The 19,337-nt window shown below is 48.2% G+C and overlaps 2 long non-coding RNA genes across 3 annotated transcripts in view; both read left to right on the forward strand.

The window, feature by feature from the left end:
- LOC309358725 overlaps positions 1-19,337 on the forward strand; it is a 258,724-nt gene that overhangs the window by 77,566 nt on the left and 161,821 nt on the right. The window lies entirely within an intron of this gene.
- Positions 1-19,337, forward strand: part of LOC309358760 — a 150,745-nt gene that overhangs the window by 27,547 nt on the left and 103,861 nt on the right. The window contains exon 2 of one of the 2 annotated variants that reach the window (XR_014163564.1): positions 19,166-19,317. This is a non-coding gene — a long non-coding RNA (uncharacterized lncRNA). Of the gene's footprint in view, positions 1-18,595; positions 19,318-19,337 lie in introns of those variants that run through there. The other variant, XR_014163565.1, reaches the window with a different exon arrangement.

A 19,337-nucleotide genomic window follows, 5' to 3' on the forward strand; every position in this document is an offset into this window, starting at 1 on the left:
ACATGAGTCCAGGCTGTGATTTGAACCAAGGCAAACTCTCAATGGGGTGTAGTTGTCTGCAGGCAACCAAGCCCAACAGGCTAGGCTGTTGATCAGCAAATGTCTCTTTCTCTTTTTCTCATGTGCAGCCATAAGACCATGGGTAGGCAAACTAAGGCCCGGTGGCTGGATCCAGCCCAATCATCTTCTAAATCTGGCCCGTGGATGGCCCGGGAATCAGCGTGTTTTTACATGAGTAGAATGTGTCCTTTTATTTAAAATGCATCTCTGGGTTATTTGTAGGGCATAGGAATTCATTCATTATTATTTTTCAAAATATAGTCCGGCCCCCACAATGTCTGTGGGATAGTGGAGCGGCCCCCTGCTGAAAAAGTTTGCTGACCCCTGCATAAGACCAAGAAGGGAGGGATGACTCAAGATGGTTGATGAAATGTTGGAGACTTCAGAATACAGACCAGAATGGAAAAATCCAGGCAGCAATATTTCTTTAAGAAAAAGATTTTATTCAATTTGGTTTTTGTCAGACAAAAAGCAAAAAGGGGTGCATTCAGAAAGAAATGAGAGAATGCCCCCGAACACCAGGGGCAAACAGTTTTTATCCCCTCAAGGAAAACAATGGTTCAACCCCCCTGACCCACCCCTTAATCATTCCCATCTCAACCAATTAAAGAATTGATGATGGCCTTTCGGTTCCAAACTGCATTATACACTAGGTGGCGCTGCGAGTTTAAAATCTTTCTGACCCATTTACTGGTTCCAGTAACTGCTCCGGCCCTCTATTTCTCAGGAAAGGGGTCTTGTGGTTTTAACAGGTTGCTCGGCTTAGAACCTTGTGGTGGGCTAGACATCCTGAGCAAACGAACAGTTTCTCAGAACAGCTCCAAAATCCCCTCACCGTATCCTCTTGCAAACTCTCTGTGTTGCAAAAATATTGTTTTGCAAGCAGGGGCAAGCAGGGGAGAGAGAGAAATGTCTCTTGGCTTTTAGTTTGCTCTCTAAGATGGCTTTCAGCTTATAAAATGGCTCCAGCCTGGCTCTCCAAAGTGGACCTCTGGTCTCCACTCCTTCAATACTGAACTGCCCAGTAGAAAGAACTATCAGTTCATCACCCACTTCCAGTAGAGCACTAATAATATCTGCATCATTGCCATTAGTGAATACCTCAGATGGGAGTTATTTGAGGAAACGGTTTGTTGTGGTTTCCCCTTTCAGCTGCCCCCTCTTAAACTAAATTCCATTTGCAACCTTCTGGAAATGGGCATCAAAATCACAGCAGCCTTATCCAGTCCTTCTCTTGATTCTTTGTGTACAGTGTTCTCTCTTGCTTCCTCTTCTTTTGCAGGTTAAACTTTTCTCCTCAGGTACGCGGGCGCTGCTATGTCAAGGTCTCTGTTGAAAGGAATTCTCCTGCATTGGCAGGTTTGCCTTTCCCGTAGCAAAACCTCACAAGTTTGGTGGTATCAGGCCTTGGGCAGAATCCTTTAGTCTATCTCCCCTTTGGTGGATGTGTAGCGGTGACTCACACCCCCCCATCTCTTTGCTGCGGCGATACCAGGGTTCCCTGTTAAAGAGGTTGTTTTGAGGGGAGGCTTTGGCCGTACACCTAGAGGCTGGTAGGCAGTGGCGGGGGGCAATTCCACACACACCCCGCCACTGAAAAAAGGACTAGGCCGGGTTTTGCGGCCTAGTAGGGCCCGCGTTGCCCTCATGTGCAGCACGGCCCCTGAGTAGGCCGCTAGGTCAGCCTACCAGCCTTTTGTGATGGCCAGCGGTGGTGTAGACCCCACCTGTGCCACAGCCATGGTCTGCTTGCATTTGGGCGGCGGGGGGCATCGCTCCTGTCCGGGCGGGTGGAGCGGGGCTCCAGCAAGGCCGCAGCCACGGCCTGCTTGCTTTTATGGCGGGGGGCCACCGGGAGGGCGGCGCGGGCCCGACTAGGCCGCAAAACACGGCCTAATCACTTTTCTCAGTGTCGGGGGGGTGGCATTTCCCCCTACAGCTGCCTGCCAGCCCAGGAGGGCGGTGCGGGCCCTACTAGGCCGCAAAACGAGGCCTAGTCCCTTTTTTCAGCAGTGGGGGGGGGGCGGAATTGCCCCCGCAGGAGGCGCCTGCCGATCCGGGAGGGCGGCATGGGCCCGACTAGGCCACAGCCGCAGCCTGCTTGTCTGTTGAGGCTTCTTGTTGAGGTTTGTTGAAGCTGCTGCTGCCAACCCAAGCGGGATGCACAGGGCCCATCTAGGCAGCAGGCACTGCCTGCTTACCTTTGCAGCTGGGGGGGGGTAGTATTGCTGCCAACCACTGGTGTTGCTGGCACAAATGGGTGACGCGGGTCTCAGCTGGGCCTCTAGGCTAGCCTGCTTGTTTTCCCATCCGCAGGGGGCCACATGGTGACCTTTTTGAACTGAATCACACTGGGGAGGGGGTGCCCCACCGGGCTGAAGGGCAACCCATGTCATTACAGAGGAGGCAGGTTTAGTCGTTGTCTGAGGACTATCCCTGCCTCCAGGTCTGGTCCTGACCAGACGGATACTAGAATCAGCAAGGGATACCCACATGACCTGAAGGTGCTGCTGTGCAATGCCAGGTCAATGATTCATAAGACCACTGCCATCCATGACTAGATCATGGATGGAGGATTTGACCTGGCATGTGTAACAGAGACTTGGTTGGATGAAGCAGATGGGCCTGTTCTTGCCACTGCTTGTCCACCAGGTTTCTCTTACGCACATCAACCCATGCGTTGTGGGCAGGGAGGGGGGGTTGCAGTGATTTTTAGGAAGTCATTAGTTTGCACCAGGCGTCCTATTGGGAAGACCCAGTTCTCTGAGTGCATGTTCTGGATAGGGCTTGGCACTTGGCTAACTATCTGGGCAATATCTTAAAAGCAAAAAAAATGGCAGGGGACTCAGCGGCTTTGGATTACGATGAGGGGGGTACTGACAGGGGGGTGGACATGGACCGTTGAGGGAGGGAGGGGACACTTGCCTAGCTAGCCAGATCAGCCGAATCAACCCTGGTGATCAATGGGGCAATGGATGTTGCAGCCAGATGCTCCTCACATCCAAATATATAAAATCATAACTAAAAAGTAAAGTAAAGGTACCCCTGCCCGTACGGGCCAGTCTTGACAGACTCTGGGGTTGTGCGCCCATCTCACTCAAGAGGCCAGGGGCCAGCGCTGTCCAGAGACACTTCCGGGTCACGTGGCCAGCGTGACATCGCTGCTCTGGCGAGCCAGAGCCGCACACGGAAACACTGTTTACCTTCCCGCTGGTAAGCGGTCCCTATTTATCTACTTGCACCCGGAGGTGCTTTCGAACTGCTAGGTTGGCAGGCGCTGGGACTGAGCAGTGGGAGCGCACCCCGCCGCAGGGATTCGAACCGCCGACCTTTCGATCGGCAAGTCCTAGGCGCTGAGGCTTTAACCCACAGCGCCACCCACAGCGCCATAGCTACCTAATACTTATTGCAGTGGTGTTTGCTGCTGCTGAAATAACTAACTAACTAACTATGGCATTATGTTCCCTACATTTCTGATTTATATTATTACATGTGAGGACCCTTTTTTATAATATATATGGGGGCTGTTCTTTTTAGATGTAGGGCTGTAGCCAGCTAAGTTCTACTCAGTGTAGACCTATTGGAAATAATGTATCTAAGATAGACATGCCCCCCCCATGCCGAGGAGTGAAACCTAGGAATGAGTAAAAGAAATGAAAAATGAACAGAACCAAAAATATAATTATGATGCAGATAGATAGCGTTTATTGTAGTGGAAAGAGGAGATCATGAAAGCATTTCATAGGTGAGCGGCTTCAAATAGGTTGACAATGCTTTCAGCCACAAAAGAGTTAAATGACAAAGTTACAGATGAATTTATAATTGATACAAGGCAAAGGTACACAGGGGAAGGAAGAGATTCTCAGGGAACTGGAAGCATCAGAACTCTTACAGGCCTGAATGATATTCAGAGTGCTATCAATGAGTGATAGAAAGGAAACAGAAAGGATGCGCTAAAGAGAGATTGAAGGAAAGCTCAAAGAAGCATTGATCAGGGATGTGTAAGCGAGAGTGTCAGAGATGCTGAGCAACCTTTTGATCTAATCCATTCTGGTTTGTCTGGATGGAGAAGGCTCAGCATTCCTGACACCATGCAATCCTAGAATTGTAGAGTTGGATGGGACCACAAGGGCCATCAAGTCCAACCCTCTGCAATGCAGGAATCTCAGCTACAGCATCCATGAAATAATGGCCATTATACGTTGATCCATGGTGTGCATTTCAGGTACCATTCCCCACCCCCCGTTCCTGTGGGGGATCAAAATCCCATTCGAAAGAGAGACAAGCTCATCTTCGTCTCAGTATAGGAACTGTCGCTGGACAAGAAGAAATATTGTAAGCAAAAGAATTTGGTTGCATCAGTGAAAGCAGCTGCATTGCTGATGAAGGAGCAAGCATGCTAGCCTGGGTTATCTGGGCAGGGCCTGGGGCTGGGGAGAGTCATGCTTGTTCAAAGTCCCAGCATTAATACAACCGGCAGAAGTGTTCTGTATATTGACTGCACTCTTGCTACATTATGTGTGACTATGATAGTGCGTGCCATTACAGCTGTAGTCTTCGTAGAACAACTGGTGTGAATCTGGAAAAAATAACATGAAAGTGTTTAAGATGGCGTACACTAATGTCTACTCGGATTCTGTTTTAATTACAAATTTTGCATCAATAAATACTATGAGCAATCCTTTCTGAAAGTGGTGTCCAACTACATCACAGTAAATAGTAAAATTTAGCAAGCAGATAGATTTTTAACAGGGAGATATACAGGCAAAACCCCAAAAAAGAACTCATCCTCCCAACTTTTCCTCCCTTTTTGTGGGGAGAATGAGGTCTTCGTTCCTCACACATCTGCATGGCAACAGAATGAGGCGAGTCAGAACTACAAATTTGAGGAGGGGAGAATACAAGTTCAAAGAGTGACTAGTGACCTTAGATGGTCTTTGGTTACTTTGTTAAAGGCTTACTCAGATAAAAAAAAACTCTCCTGTACAGTTGTACCTTGGAAGTCGAACAGAATCCATTCCGCAAGTCCGTTCGACTTCAGAAACATTCAGAAACCAAACTGCAGCTTCTGATGGGATGCAGGAATCTCCTGCAGCCAATTGGAAGCCACAGAAGCCACACTGGATGTTCGGCTTCCAAAAATTGTTCGCAAACAGTCACTCCCGGGTTTCTGCCGTTCGGGAGCCATAACGTTTGAGAACTATGCTGTTCAAAAACCAAGGTACAACTGTAGCACCCTCAGTATGTGAATAGAGTGAATCCTCATTCCTCATAATGCACTTTGTGTCCCTGGATTAGACAATCCACTCAGGCTAATACAAATCCATTACACTATTGCAGCTATGTAAGTATTTTCATGTATCCACTGCGATTCACACCAAATCTATGAGGCAAATGTGAAAGTTTGTAACTTTCTAATTACCCTGTTTCTCAAAAATAAAATAAAATAAAGCCTAGTAGCACCTTAGAGACCAACTACGTTTGTTCTGGGTAAAATCTTTTGTGTGCATGCAGACTTCTTCAGATACTCTGAAACAGAAGTCACCAGACCTTAACAGTGTCTTCAAAAAATTTTACACATCACTTGGGAAGATAGGCGAACTAATATCAGTGTACTGGAAGAAGCAAAGATCATGAGTGTTGAAGCAATGATCCTTCAACTTCATCGGACTGGTCATGTTATGTGGATTCCTGATGATCGTCTTCCAAAGCAACTACTGTATTCTGATCTTAAAAAGGGAAATGGAAAGTGTAATGCTGGTGGTCAACAAAAGAAGTTTATAGACTGTCTCAAGGAAATTTTTAAAAAAACGTAGTATAAAGACTGACAACTGGCCTGCGAGCGCTCCAGCTGGAGAACAGCCTTTACCAAAGGTGTCATGGGCTCTGAAGACACTCAAACTCAGGACTCAAGGAAGAAACGTGCTAAGAGGAAGGCACCCTTGGAAAATCCACACCGTGATCAAATCCTGCCCAGAAACCAATGTCCCCACTGTGTAAGGACGTGTGGATCCAGAATTGGCCTCCACAGTCACTTAGAGACTCATTGTTAAAACCATGTTTATGGAAGGTAATCTTACTCAGTTATGAGTTATTAAAAAAGAAGAATGAAGATATATAGGGTGGACATTTCTCAGGAAGGTAGTAGGAGATGGGTGATTGACTCAATGGGTATGGTAAACCTATTGACGACTGTAAATGATGGCAATTAGTCCCACAGGAAAAAGCAAGGGATAGTATGCAGATGACAAAAAATAGCTTTAGCTGTTCCTTAAGTTTTCAAAGATCACTGCAGATGGTGACAGCAGTCACGAAATTAAAAGACGCCTACTCCTTGGGAGAAAGGTGATGGCAAACCTAGACAACATCTTAAAAAGCAGAGACATCACCTTGCCAACAAAGGTCCGTATAGTAAAAGCCATGGTTTTCCCAGTAGTGATGTATGGAAGTGAGAGCTGGACCATAAAGAAGGCTGATCGCCGAAGAATTGATGCTTTTGAATTATGGTGCTGGAGGAGACTCTGGAGAGTCCCATGGACTGCAAGAAGATCAAACCTCTCCATTCTTAAGGAAATCAGCCCTGAGTGCTCACTGGAAGGACAGATCATGAAGCTGAGGCTCCAATACTTTGGTCACCTCATGAAAAGAGAAGACTCCCTGGAAAAGACCCTGATATTGGGAAAGATTGAGGGCCCAAGGAGAAGGGGACGACAGAGGATGAGATGATTAGACAGTGTTCTCTAAGCTACAAACATGTGTCTGACCAAACTGCGGGAGGCAGTGGAAGACAGGAATGCCTGGCGTGCTCTGGTCCATGGGGTCACGAAGAGTCGGACACGACTAAACGATTAAACAACAACAAAGTTTTCAAAACACAATCCCTAGCGAATCTACTCCGGAGTCACAGAATGCCTCTGTGCCCTTTTCCTATGAAAGTTTTCATTTAAAGACAACTTACCAACAGAAGGAATGGCTGAGCAACCGAAGTCAAGGGAAGCTGGACGACTCTGGTGAGGAAGACAGAAATGTCTGGAGCATTTATACAGTTTGCTTTTGGCTTCCACGCCTTGAGTCAGCATTGCTTTTTCCTAATGGACACTTGGCACAAATGCCTAGAAATCTCACAAACATTTTTCTTTCAATGTTTAAGCCCACGGGGGAAGAGTGTGATCTCATTCAAGAGTTTATATTTCATTATAAATTATTATAGTCCCTGGTTGGATGCCTTTGTTGGAAGCACATATCCTCAATTACTAATGCCACCTTTTCTCAACCCTTATATTATCTGATTATACAAATGAATGCAAATATGGGTCACATCCATTGTTTTCAGATTTCAAAATGCCTAATATTTAAAAACAAAATCTCAAGGTTTCTGGGGTTTTATTTTCAAAAACAATAAGTATTCTCATCTGCAATGTTCCTTGTATTTTTCTATTTAAGCCATTTTCATTCCAAGTTAGTATTTTTAATCTGCCATTCTCGTTTAATTTAAGGAAAAATAATATATATATATATTATTCTTGCTTTAATTATGTGTTTGTTACTCTTCCTCTTCTTCCTGTTTATCAGTGCTATCCTCAGGTAATTCCTCTATCCCCCTTTCTCCTCCTGTCACAAGCATGCCTTCTCCTAATTCTTATACTAAATTTTTCATCTGAAATTTCTGCGCTTCAGATATATCCCTGCATCATTGTTTCTTGTTTTTATATGTAAAAGAGACTCCTTTCAGCAACTCGGATCTATATGGAATTTGCTTATTTCTCAGAGCATCTGTCAAAAAGTTGGAATTACCTTGGGTTTTTTAGAAGTTGGACGGGAATTTCTTTTAGAATAATTTTATTTTTCTCTCCTATCTGTAATCTATTCTGATAGTTCGTTTGTATTATTTGGTCTCTGATTTGGCGCAAATTAAAAATTACCAGACAGTCTCCTGGTAACTTTTTTCACCTTTGCAAAGCTTGATTTAATTCAGAAGATTTAATCAATCGAGTTTTCTGTCAGGGAACTGACATCAGAGCGAGAAGCGGAGGCAGGGCTCCAGAGCGATGCCGGAGAGGGGACCAGCAGGGGGGAAGGAATTCAGCATAACACCAATAGAGAAGAGAGGGAGATGGAGGAATTGGTGACAGGGCTCCAAGACCCTTCACCCGAAACTAGTGGAGAGAGCGCTGGAACACCCCTGCCTTCCCCTTACTTGCACAGACGCGTTCCGCGCAGGGAACATAGGAGGAGACTCGGGGTCAAACAGCTTTTATGCTGGAAGAGGTTCAAGAAACGCCCACTGACGGATTCTGCAAGTGACTAACAGGTCACGGAGGGCGGGCTCTGACCCTAAGCATGGTTGGGCAAGCAAACTAACTAAACCGAAGGCAATTTATGCACAAGTAACCCCTCACAACCATTACAGGAATCCGTGAGTCCTTGACGTTACTTGTGCGCAAGCAGGAGTAACATGAGCCAGACTGGAGGCACCGGGGCAGCGGAGCAAGCTGCGGGGGTGCAGGACCTGGTGAAGAGGAACCAGGAGCTGGAACGGCATGTAGCCCTGCTGACGGCGCGGCTGGATGAGAGGCGCACCCAGGACGCGCAGGTTAGACCCACCCCAGTGGGAAAGAAGGTGCCCGGACTGGTACACAAATTTGGGGGGAAGCCCCAGGAATATAATGGATTCTGAACAGAAATAGAGTACGCTTTGGAGCTGCAGCATGATGACTTTGCTGACGAGGCAGCGAGGGTGGCGTATATCGTGGGGCACCTTGAGGGTGGCGCAAGGGAATGGGTTAGACCCCTTATGGCCGCGCAGAACCCCGCCATGAGGGACGTCCGGATGTTTTTTCAGGCGATGGACGCAAGGTATTCAAGCCAATTGGGGGAGAGTGTAACCCAGAGGGAGTTGATGAGATGCAAGCAGGGGGATCTTTCCGTTAGAGACTACTGGTCCCGCTTTGCGATGCTAATACACCGGCTCGAATGGGATCTGGATAGCCCGCCCATACGGATGCTGTTTGAGGAGGGGTTGTCCCCAACCGTTAAAGACGAGCTCTCCCGCGCGCCGCGCCCGCAGTCTATGGATGAACTGACTAAAGCTGCGCTTGCGATAGGCGCTCAGCAGGAAGCGCGTGCTTTGGAAAGGCGGGAAGGGAGAGGAGAGCGCCGCCCTGACTGCCGCATTCCTGAGATGCCAAAGCAGCCTCCCGATGATGTGGTGCCAATGGAAATCGATGGAGCGCGGGCGAGCGAGGTTTCGAGCGCCAACCAAGGAGTCAAAAGGGAGGGAAAGGCTGGGAAAAGCACCAAGAAGTGTTTCCTCTGCCAATGGTCAGGACACTTTGCCAGGGTCTGTCCACAAAGGGAGGCTTGGCAAGGGATGGTGGGAGTCGCTGGAAGCGAGGAGGAGGGGGCAGAGGAAAAGGTGCAGGGAAACGCCAGCGCTTGACTGCCCACAGGGGGGCGCAGCAGCCAAGCGAACAACTAACGGAAGTGCCCCAACCAGACCCACCCAAGGCTTCTATAGCGATAGAGGTGGTGCTAGAACTCCCAAATGGACACCCAGTCAAGGTGAAGGCAATGCTGGACTCAGGCAGCTCCTGTAATTTTTTTAGTAAGGAGTTTGCACTGGAGCACCAACTACACCTGGTGCCACTTGATTTCCCAGTAAGACCCTGGGAGGTGGTGTCTATCGATTTCATGACTGATTTACCCAAATCCAGAGGTAAGACAGCAGTCATGGTAGTAGTAGATCTGCTAACCAAAATGTGCCATTTTATAGTGTGCTCTCATGCAGTGACAGCAGAGGAAACCGCCCAGTTGTTTGTGAATCACATCTTTAGGTTGCATGGGGCACCTTCGAGGGTTATCTCTGATCGAGGGAAACAATTTACCTCGAGGTTCTGGAGGAGGCTTATGAACTTATTGCAGGTGGAGGTGGGTTTCTCGACGGCGAGGCACCCGGAGACTAACGGGCAAGCGGAGAGGGCGAACAGCATTTTACAGCAATATCTACGCTGTTACGTCAATGAGAGACAGAACGATTGGGTAGAAAAGCTAGCACTGGCAGAGTTTGCGTATAACAATGCGGAGCATGTGTCCACGGGGATGAGCCCGTTCTTGGCTAATTATGGGTGTCACCCCAGGGCCTTTCCCGGGAGGGGGGAGGAAGGGTGGAGCGTGCCCGCCACAGAGCAGTTCGTGGAAGAAATGGAAGCCCTGCACCAGCAGCTTAAGATGAATCTGGAAAGGGCCAAGGAGGTGTACAAGAGACAAGCAGACAAACGTCGCCAGGAAGGGGAGACCATAAGGGTGGGGGACCGGATGTGGTTATCCACACAAGGCTTACCCTTCAAGGGTGGGTGTAAGAAACTGAGGCCAAAACGGCTGGGACCATTTGAGGTGACCCACCAAGTGAACCCGGTGGCGTTCCGGCTCAAGTTGCCAGACAGCATGAAAATCCACCCAGTATTTCATAGGTCACTGATCTCACCGTACAGCGGGGAGTGGAGGGTCCGGGAGGTATGAGGGGAAGGGCTCACACACCCGCTACTGGAAGAGAGGGAACACCACCACAAGATAATGGAGATCCTGGATTCGCGCTGGCGAGGGCGGCAGGTGGAGTACCTAGTGGCTTGGGAGGGGGAACCCGAGTCAGAAAACACGTGGGTTCCCGCAGGGGAAATAGATGATGAATATCTGGTGGAAGAGTTCCACAACAGGTATCCGAGAAAGCCCAAACCCCTTGAGAGATTCTGGGAGGAGCAATTTGCCACAACCGATGAGGTGGAGGAGGATTTCGTGGGTTTCCCGGCTTCCCAGGAGGAAGGAGGAGAATCGTCAGGAGAGGAGGAATCAGATTGGGAAGCCTCTCCCGTGAGAAATCGGAGCGGGTGGGAAGTGGGGTTTGAGTCCTCGGACGACGACAGCAGCTCCTTTTGGGGGGTCCCTGCATCATCGGTTGAAGAAGGGGACAAGGTCCCGTCACAGGGTCAGGCCGGGGGTGGAGGGGGTCCTGGGAGGGAGGTGGATGGCTAAACATGAAATGATGGTCACATAGAGAACTGGCATTTTCCCCTTTCTCTGGGGTGCATTGGATCTTTCTCCATCCATGTTCTAGGTCTGAAGGAGAGGTAGCGAGGTGGAAAGAGCACGCCATCTTTTCACTTTATTTCTATTCAAATATTGTATGCAATGGATCAAAGAACAGTGCACTCCTATCTGGGATGGCCATCCTCTTTCACCAAGCATGCAGCTGTGGGGTGTGTGTGTGTGTGTGTGTGTGTGTGTGTTTGTGTGGATATTTTCACCCCTCCCATTGCGATAATCTCCTAATATGATGTTTTCAGAAAGGAGGGAGAGGAAACTGCTCTTCGCTTCTTCCTCTCCTGCCTCACTCTGTGTTATCTATGTAACAATCTATGTAACAATCTATGATTGTTATCTATGTAGAGATTAGATGGCTGAGTGAGAGCTGTAACACTCATTCAAGCCAGTAGCACTTCAGTTTTAGCTTGCAGTAGCTATTAGAAATGAGAGAAGTTATGCTTCACAGCTTTCTTCCGTCTTGTTTATACTCTGTTGAGTTTGGTGCTCACAACTCACAGTTGTGGGTCCAGTTCACTTAGACGTGCTTTCCAGGAGTCTAAGTAAACATTCCTTTACACTTGTTTGCCTTGAACAGCATTTTTTATTTGCAGACCATTCACGCAGTTTGGAGTTAGCCATGGTCATTGATTTCAATAGGTCTCCTCTGATTCCGAGTCTACTTCTTGTTCTCAGTCTGTCTCAGGAGATAATGGAAGAGTGCGTCTTTGGGGGTGAAGTCAAACCATTGTAGAGTTACAGTGCCTTCTGTGATGGTAGAAACCAATATGGGAGATACAAGTTTTGTAGCAGCTGGGGCAGATGAAGGCGTCTGGTTGTGCTGATGCCATGGTGTTTTTTTTCTTTCTGCGCTTCTCCAGCTGGTCATTCCTCCTCCAAGTACACACTGAGTCAAGCAGACATTGGCAGATCAGCAGTTTATAAGTTAGATATAACTCACTGGATGCATTTTTTTTTTAATGGGTGCAAATTTAGTTCCCCTTGTCCTCACAAAGGAGAATGGAAGCCAAGGGGCTTCCGGTGTGTTATGGGTTCAGGAAACATAGACAATGAACACAAACCACCACCTTAAACAACAACAACAAATTAATGAAAGACACATCAGTGTTGATCTGACTGGAGTAGAATTAGCTACAACCAAGGACTATAATATCTGAAATGAGAGGTTGCAAGAGGTTATAATATAGTTACCCTATAATAATATGAGGAGACCCTATAATATGCTTGCAGCCTTAGAAAATAACATAGGCCAATGTAGCTTTGATATGTGCAGCAAAGGTGATACTCAGCTGTGATTCAGACGTGACTTCCTTTTTCTAAGAAACTGTATAAAAGCACATGGCACAGGACACCGATCTCATCAGACTTAAGCACCTTCTCTCTGTCTTCTGCTACTGCTCTTGGTAAGTACTTTTCATTCATTCTAATTCTGTATGTGTGGGTGAGATAATGAAATCACTAACCATGATGGCTATTCTCTGTTCCCATGGTTGGAAGCTGAATGCTTCTGAATGCCAGTCGCTGAAATCCTCAGGAGGGGAGAGTTGCTCTCATGCTCTGGTTCTGCTTTTGGGTTTTTCTGAAGATGCATCTAGCTAGTTGGTGATTATGAGAACAGGATGTTGGGCCATTTGCTGACCCAGCAGGTTTTTCTTACGTTCCTAAATATCAGACTTTGGGTCAAGTGGTGTGAGCCACATCCTAGTAAGGGGTGCAGGAATCTGTTCATTTTGGCTTCCTCTCAGATTCTCTCTCTCTCTCTCTCTCCCTGACTTTCCCAGTAACTTTAGTTCCTCACAGTTTCATATGACTGGCCTGACCTAGCAGGCCCCTTTTATTTCCATCCATGTTTTGTTTCATAATGTAAAAATTAGGTAAGATTCTCTTTATATGCAAACTGAAACACATTTCTTTCTTCATCCCTCGCTGAGAGTAGTTCTGGTTCTGCATACCCTCCAAAAATTCTTCTATGAAAATAGGGACATCCAGTGCTTTCTTTCTGGAAAAATAGGTGCCAGTACTCACCATGAAATTGTTTAAGTAAGAGCCACAATTTTTAACAAGAGAGAGAGGGGGGGAGCACTGGGGACATCTATTACCATAATAGTAATAATTTTACTATCTAAATCCTACTTGTCTGACTGGGTTTCCCCAGCCCCTCTAGAAGGATACAAATATATACAAAAGCATAATAAAACATTAAACATTTTAAGAAAATGTCCCCATACAGGGATGCCTTCAGATGCCTTTGTCTTGGGGGCTAATATAACTCCATAGCCACCAACATTTCTCAGATGAAAATAGGGACAGCCTAAGGAAATTCAGGACATCAGAAAAAAGGATGGTTTCTGTACATCTGGGACTGTCTCTGGAAAATAGGGACACCTGCATGGTCTGCACATGTTTGCAAGCTAGTTGTCCCAAAACAGGAAGGGGAAAAGGTATGGTTGACTCGCATCCAAAAAGGTGGGTACCAGCTCTTGGTCCATCTTGGTCAGCACTGTAAAAGGGCTGGACAGTAACTCTCCAGGTTTTCAGGTAGGAGACTCTCCCAGCCCTACCAGGACATGCCAGGGATTGAACTTGTGGCCTCCTTTGTGCACGGAAGATGCTCTACCACTGAGCTATGGCCTGTCCCTCTTTATTATCTAATTATTTGCTGTGGTCACCTTTTTTTCCTTCCTGCACCCTACATACCTTAGATATTACATCATTCTATGCCATTTGTAAATTGTCTTTTGTAAGAGATACCTAGTGAGAGTCAAGAGCAGAGGTACCCAATGCAGTGTCCACTAAACATCGTGGACTTCAACTCAGATCATTCTGAGACTTTGGCAACATTGGCTAGGGCTGGTGGGAGTTGCATGCCAACAACATCTAGAGGACACCACATTGGTCACTCCTAATATAGAGCATCTCAGCCACAAAGGCAGATACCAGCTCGTCCACAAAGCACTAGCCTCTGTAATTTCCCCTCAACATCCCTAAATTGTTGCACAAGTCTCCAAGGGTGGACTTCAGCATCCCCTTCCTCAACTGATTTCTTCCACTAACTCTTGCCTGTCACTTGTCATTTCAGACCCAGCTCCATCACTCCAAGATGTCTTGCCAGCCCTGCTGTGTCTCATCCTGTGCCCCATCTTCTGTCAGCTACCCGGTCGGTGGTGTGGGCTCACTGTGTTCACCCTGTGGGGGCTTGTCATCCTACGGGGGCGGAGTGTCATCGAGTAGCCTCGGTATAACATCTGGAGCCAATGTTGGCTGCCTCAATCAGTTACCACCATGTGAAGTAGTCATCCAGCCGCCTCCCATGTGTGTGGTAATCCCAGGAGCAATCCTTGCCGCCACATGCGAGCCACTTAGAGTGGGGGGGTACACCGCCTGCGTTGGGGGCTCCGGCGGAAGCTCATACAGCCATTTGTGTCTGTGCCAACCCCGTGGAATTGGCAAGGTGTGCGGTTCTCCCTGTTAAGATCAAAGTCAATCTCCACAACAACAGAACAATTTGGAAAAGAAAATGGTACCTGGAAACTCCTAATACGCCTTCATGGCTGCTGCTGATGTCATAGGCCTGGGTGTCGTCAGTGCTGAGCCCCCTCAATCCACAACTCCGACAAATGGATCTGTGGTTGCTCAGCATTCCTGATGCTTGTGTCCTTCTCTATGCTAGATTGTAGATCTGCTGCTTTGACTTCTCAGCTTTTCCTCCTGCGCTTTTACTTAACTCAAAGTACAAAACAAAAAACTCCAAAGGCATTAAGTAATATCTCCTTCTTTGGTTCTCTGTATGTTCAACTATTTTGAAGGATGCCCAAGTTTTTTGATGCCTCAACTGTCCTGCTAATCTCATGCCAATCGCTTTGTGCTGTTATCTTTCAGAGTAAAATATTTTTGTTCCCTTTGACATTTGCTCACCAGGCAAGTGTTTCCACACGCTGTTTTTTTCATTCATTAAAGCTTACCTGCCTGCATTTGAAAGAGAGAAAAAGCCTGTTGTGTTTGCTTCTCAATGGGGTTTGGGGAGGAGGACCTTTTTTAGGTCCGCACTGAATATCCATCTCATTCAGTAGCTGATGGATGCCCCAGAGAAACTGCTGGGCAAGGTGTATGACCATCACCCATCCCTTTCTGTGTCTGTCACCCGATACTTAGATGCATGCTTCTCTATGTATGTGTAGCTTCTGATTGATATTTCAACAACCTCAGATATGCAGATGACACAACCTTGATGGCAGAAAGTGAGGAGGAATTAAAGAACCTTTTAATGAGGGTGAAAGAGGAGAGCGCAAAATATGGTCTGAAGCTCAACATCAAAAAAACGAAGATCATGGCCACTGGTCCCATCACCTCCTGGCAAATAGAAGGGGAAGAAATGGAGGTAGTGAGAGATTTTACTTTCTTGGGCTCAATGATCACTGCAGATGGTGACAGCAGCCACGAAATTAAAAGACGCCTGCTTCTTGGGAGAAGGGCAATGACAGGCCTAGACAGCATCTTGAGAAGTAGAGACATCACCTTGCCAACAAAGGTTCGTATAGTTAAAGCTATGGTTTTCCTAGTAGTGATGTATGGAAGTGAGAGCTGGACCATAAAGAAGGCTGATCGCCGAAGAATTGATGCTTTTGAATTATGGTGCTGGAGGAGACTCTTGAGAGTCCCATGGACTGCAAGAAGATCAAACCTCTCCATACTGAAGGAAATCAACCCTGAGTGCTCACTGGAAGGACAGATTGTGAAGCTGAGGCTCCAGTACTTTGGCCACCTCATGAGAAGAGAAGACTCCCTGGAGAAGACCCTGATGTTGGGAAAGATGGAGGGCACAAGGAGAAGGGGGCGACAGAGGACGAGATGGTTGGATAGTGTTTTCGAGGCTACCAGCATGAGTTTGACCAAACTGCGGGAGGCAGTAGAGGACAGAGGTGCCTGGCGTTCTCTGGTCCATGGGGTCACGAAGAGTCGGACACGACTAAACGACTAAACAACAGCTTCTAATTTTCTTAGATATAGTATAGGGGAAAGAAATTCAGGTGTAATGATCAAACATGACCCTCTGGACTTCTCTTTCTGGCCCCTGAGACTCTTCCCATGTCATACAGGCTCCCAAACCTAGCCCCTCACCAGCTGTGCTTTGTAGGCTCCTTGGGTGCTTAGGCCTGTGTGGAGTGTTCCATTAATTCTGACGATACAACTTACTTGCCAGCCTGGGAGAGATAAAGAATGCTACATATATAGTATGTGTAATACTAGTCTAAAAGGCAAACATAAAAATTATAGAACTGCAGAGCAGAAAGAGATTCTATGGACCATCTAGTTCAACCCCCGGAATGCAGGAAGTTTCAGCTGTCCAATACGGGGGTTGAACCTACAACCCTTCTGTTATCAGCACCATGCTCTAACCAAATGAGCTATTCAGGACGATGAAAGCTGCAGCTCTTCAATATTCGGAGAGCCAAAGGCTCCACACATCTGTTACACAATGTACCTCATTTTATATTATGTTGTACCCTTAGAGGGACGTGGGTGGTGCTGTAGGTTAAACCACAGAGCCTAGGACTTGTCGATCAGAAGGTCGGCGGTTCGGATCCCCATAACAGGGTGAGCTCCCATTGTTCTGTCCCTGCTCCTGCCAACCTAGCAGTTCAAAAGTACATCAAAGTGCAAGTAAATAAATAGGTACCGCTCCAGCGGGAAGGTAAACAACATTTCCGTGCACTGCTCTGGTTTGCCAGAAGTGGCTTATTCATGCTGGCCACATGACCCAGAAAAACGGTCTGCGAACAACGCCAGCTCCCTCGGCCAGTAAAGTGAGATGAGTGCGGCAAACCCAGATTCGTCCGGACTGGACTTAACTGTCAGGAGTCCTTTACCTTTTTAACCTTTTAAGACTGCAGACTGTCCCGTTCCAAGCAGGAGGTGCTGAAATGCAGAACATGAGTCCAGGCTGTGATTTGAACCAAGGCGATCTCTCAATGGGGTGTAGTTGTCTGCAGGCAACAAAGCCCAACAGGCTAGGCTGTTGATCAGCAAATGTCTCTTTCTCTTTTTCTCATGTGCAGCCATAAGACCATGGGTAGGCAAACTAAGGCCCGGGGGCTGGATCCAGCCCAATCATCTTCTAAATCTGGCCCGTGGATGGCCCGGGAATCAGCGTGTTTTTACATGAGTAGAATGTGTCCTTTTATTTAAAATGCATCTCTGGGTTATTTGTGGGCCATAGGAATCCACCCCCCAAAAATAGTCAGGCCCCCCACATGGTCTGAGGGACAGTGGATCGTCCCCCTGCTGAAAAAGTTTGCTGAACCCTGCATAAGACCAAGAAGGGAGGGATGACTCAAGATGGTTGATATACTGAACTGCCCAGTAGAAAGAACTATCAGTTCATCACCCACTTCCAGCAGAGCACTAATAATATCTGCATCATTGCCATTAGTGAATACCTTAGATGGGAGTTATTTGAGGAAACGGTTTGTTGTGGTTTCCCCTTTCAGCTGCCCCTTCTTAAACTGAATACCATTTGCAACCTTCTGGAAATGGGCATCAATCTCACAGCAGCCTTATCCAGTCCTTCTCTTGATTCTTTGTGTACAGTGTTCTCTCTTGCTTCCTCTTCTTTTGCAGGTTGAACTTTTCTCCTCAGGTACGCGGGCGCTGCTATGTCAAGGTCTCTCTTGAAAGGAATTCTCCTGCATTGGCAGGTTTGCCTTTCCCGTAGCAAAAACTCACAACTTTGGTGGTATCAGGCCTTGGGCAGAATCCTTTAGTCTATCTTCCCTAAATGGGGGTGGGGGTGTAGCGGTGACTCACGCCCCCCCATCTCTTTGCTGCGGCGATACCAGGGTTCCCCATTAAAGGGGTTGTTTTGAGCGGAGGCTTTGGCCGTACACCTAGAGGCTGTTAGGCAGGGGCGGGGGGCAATTCCACCACCCCCCGCCACTGAAAAAAGGACTAGGCCGGGTTTTGCGGCCTACTAGGGCCCACGCCGCCCTCCTTGGCAGCACAGCCCCTGAGTAGGCCACTACGTCGGCCTACCAGCCTTTTGTGATGGCCAGCGATGGTGTGGACCCCACTTGCGCCACAGCCATGGGCTGCTTGCATTTGGGCGGCGGGGGGGACATCGCTTCCCCCCGCCGCCTGCCCGGTGCCCCTTCCTACCCAGGCGGGTGGAGCGGGGCTCCAGCAAGGCCGCAACCGCGGCCTGCTTGCTTTTATGGCGGGGGGGCACTGGGAGGGCGGCGTGGGCCCAACTAGGCTGCAAAACACGGCCTAATTACTTTTCTCAGTGTTGGGGGGTGGCATTCCCCCCCCCAGCTGCCTGCCAGCCCAGGAGGGTGGTGCGGGCCCTACTAGGCCGCAAAACGAGGCCTAGTCCCTTTTTTCAGCGGGGGGGCGGAATAGCCCCCACAGGAGGCGCCTGCCGATCTGGGAGGGCGGCATGGGCCCGACTAGGCCACAGCCTCAGCCTGCTTGTCTGTTGAGGATTCTTGTTGAGGTTTGTTGAAGCTGCTGCTGCCGACCCAAGCGGGATGCACAGGACCCATCTAGGCAGCAGGCACTGCCTGCTTACCTTTGCATCTGGGGGGGTGGGATTGCTGCCAACCACTGGTGTTGGCATCCCAAATGGGTGACGCGGGCCTGAGCTGGGCCTCTAGGCCGGCCTGCTTGTTTTGCCATCCGCAAGGGGTCACATGGTGACCTTTTTGAACTGAATCACACTGGGGAGGGGGTGCCCCGCCGGGCTGAAGGGCAACCCACTTCAGTTTTTCCTTATTGGGGGGGGGGAGCTAAGTCAGCCCCCCCATTCCCCCAAGTTGGTATTCAGGATGTGTGCTAACTGTTTCTATCTTTTGTGGGCATACACAGAGGAGCTCACTGCTGAGAGCGATTCTTCCCAGTCCAGTGAGGACGATGTGCAGGAATTACTGCATCAGAACCTGCAGCGTCGCCTGGCTAGGGCTAAGGAGCGCTTAGATAAGTCTAAGTTCCCTCGTTGACGCTCTTGCGAGGGTAGGCGTAGCCATAGGTCACCTGTTTCAAGTTCATCAGACAGCTCCTCCAGCCCTGATTTGCGCAGAACACGTCACAGGAAGAAGAGGTCTTGCAGATCGAGGAAGAATGGGCGTAAGTGCAAGAGGGACTCGTCAGATTCTTCAAATCTTTCAGGTACGTGTGATTCCTCCTGT

Source organism: Podarcis melisellensis (genome assembly GCF_964234715.1).
Source record: "Podarcis melisellensis genome assembly, chromosome: 16".
Lineage (NCBI taxonomy): Eukaryota > Metazoa > Chordata > Lepidosauria > Squamata > Lacertidae > Podarcis > Podarcis melisellensis.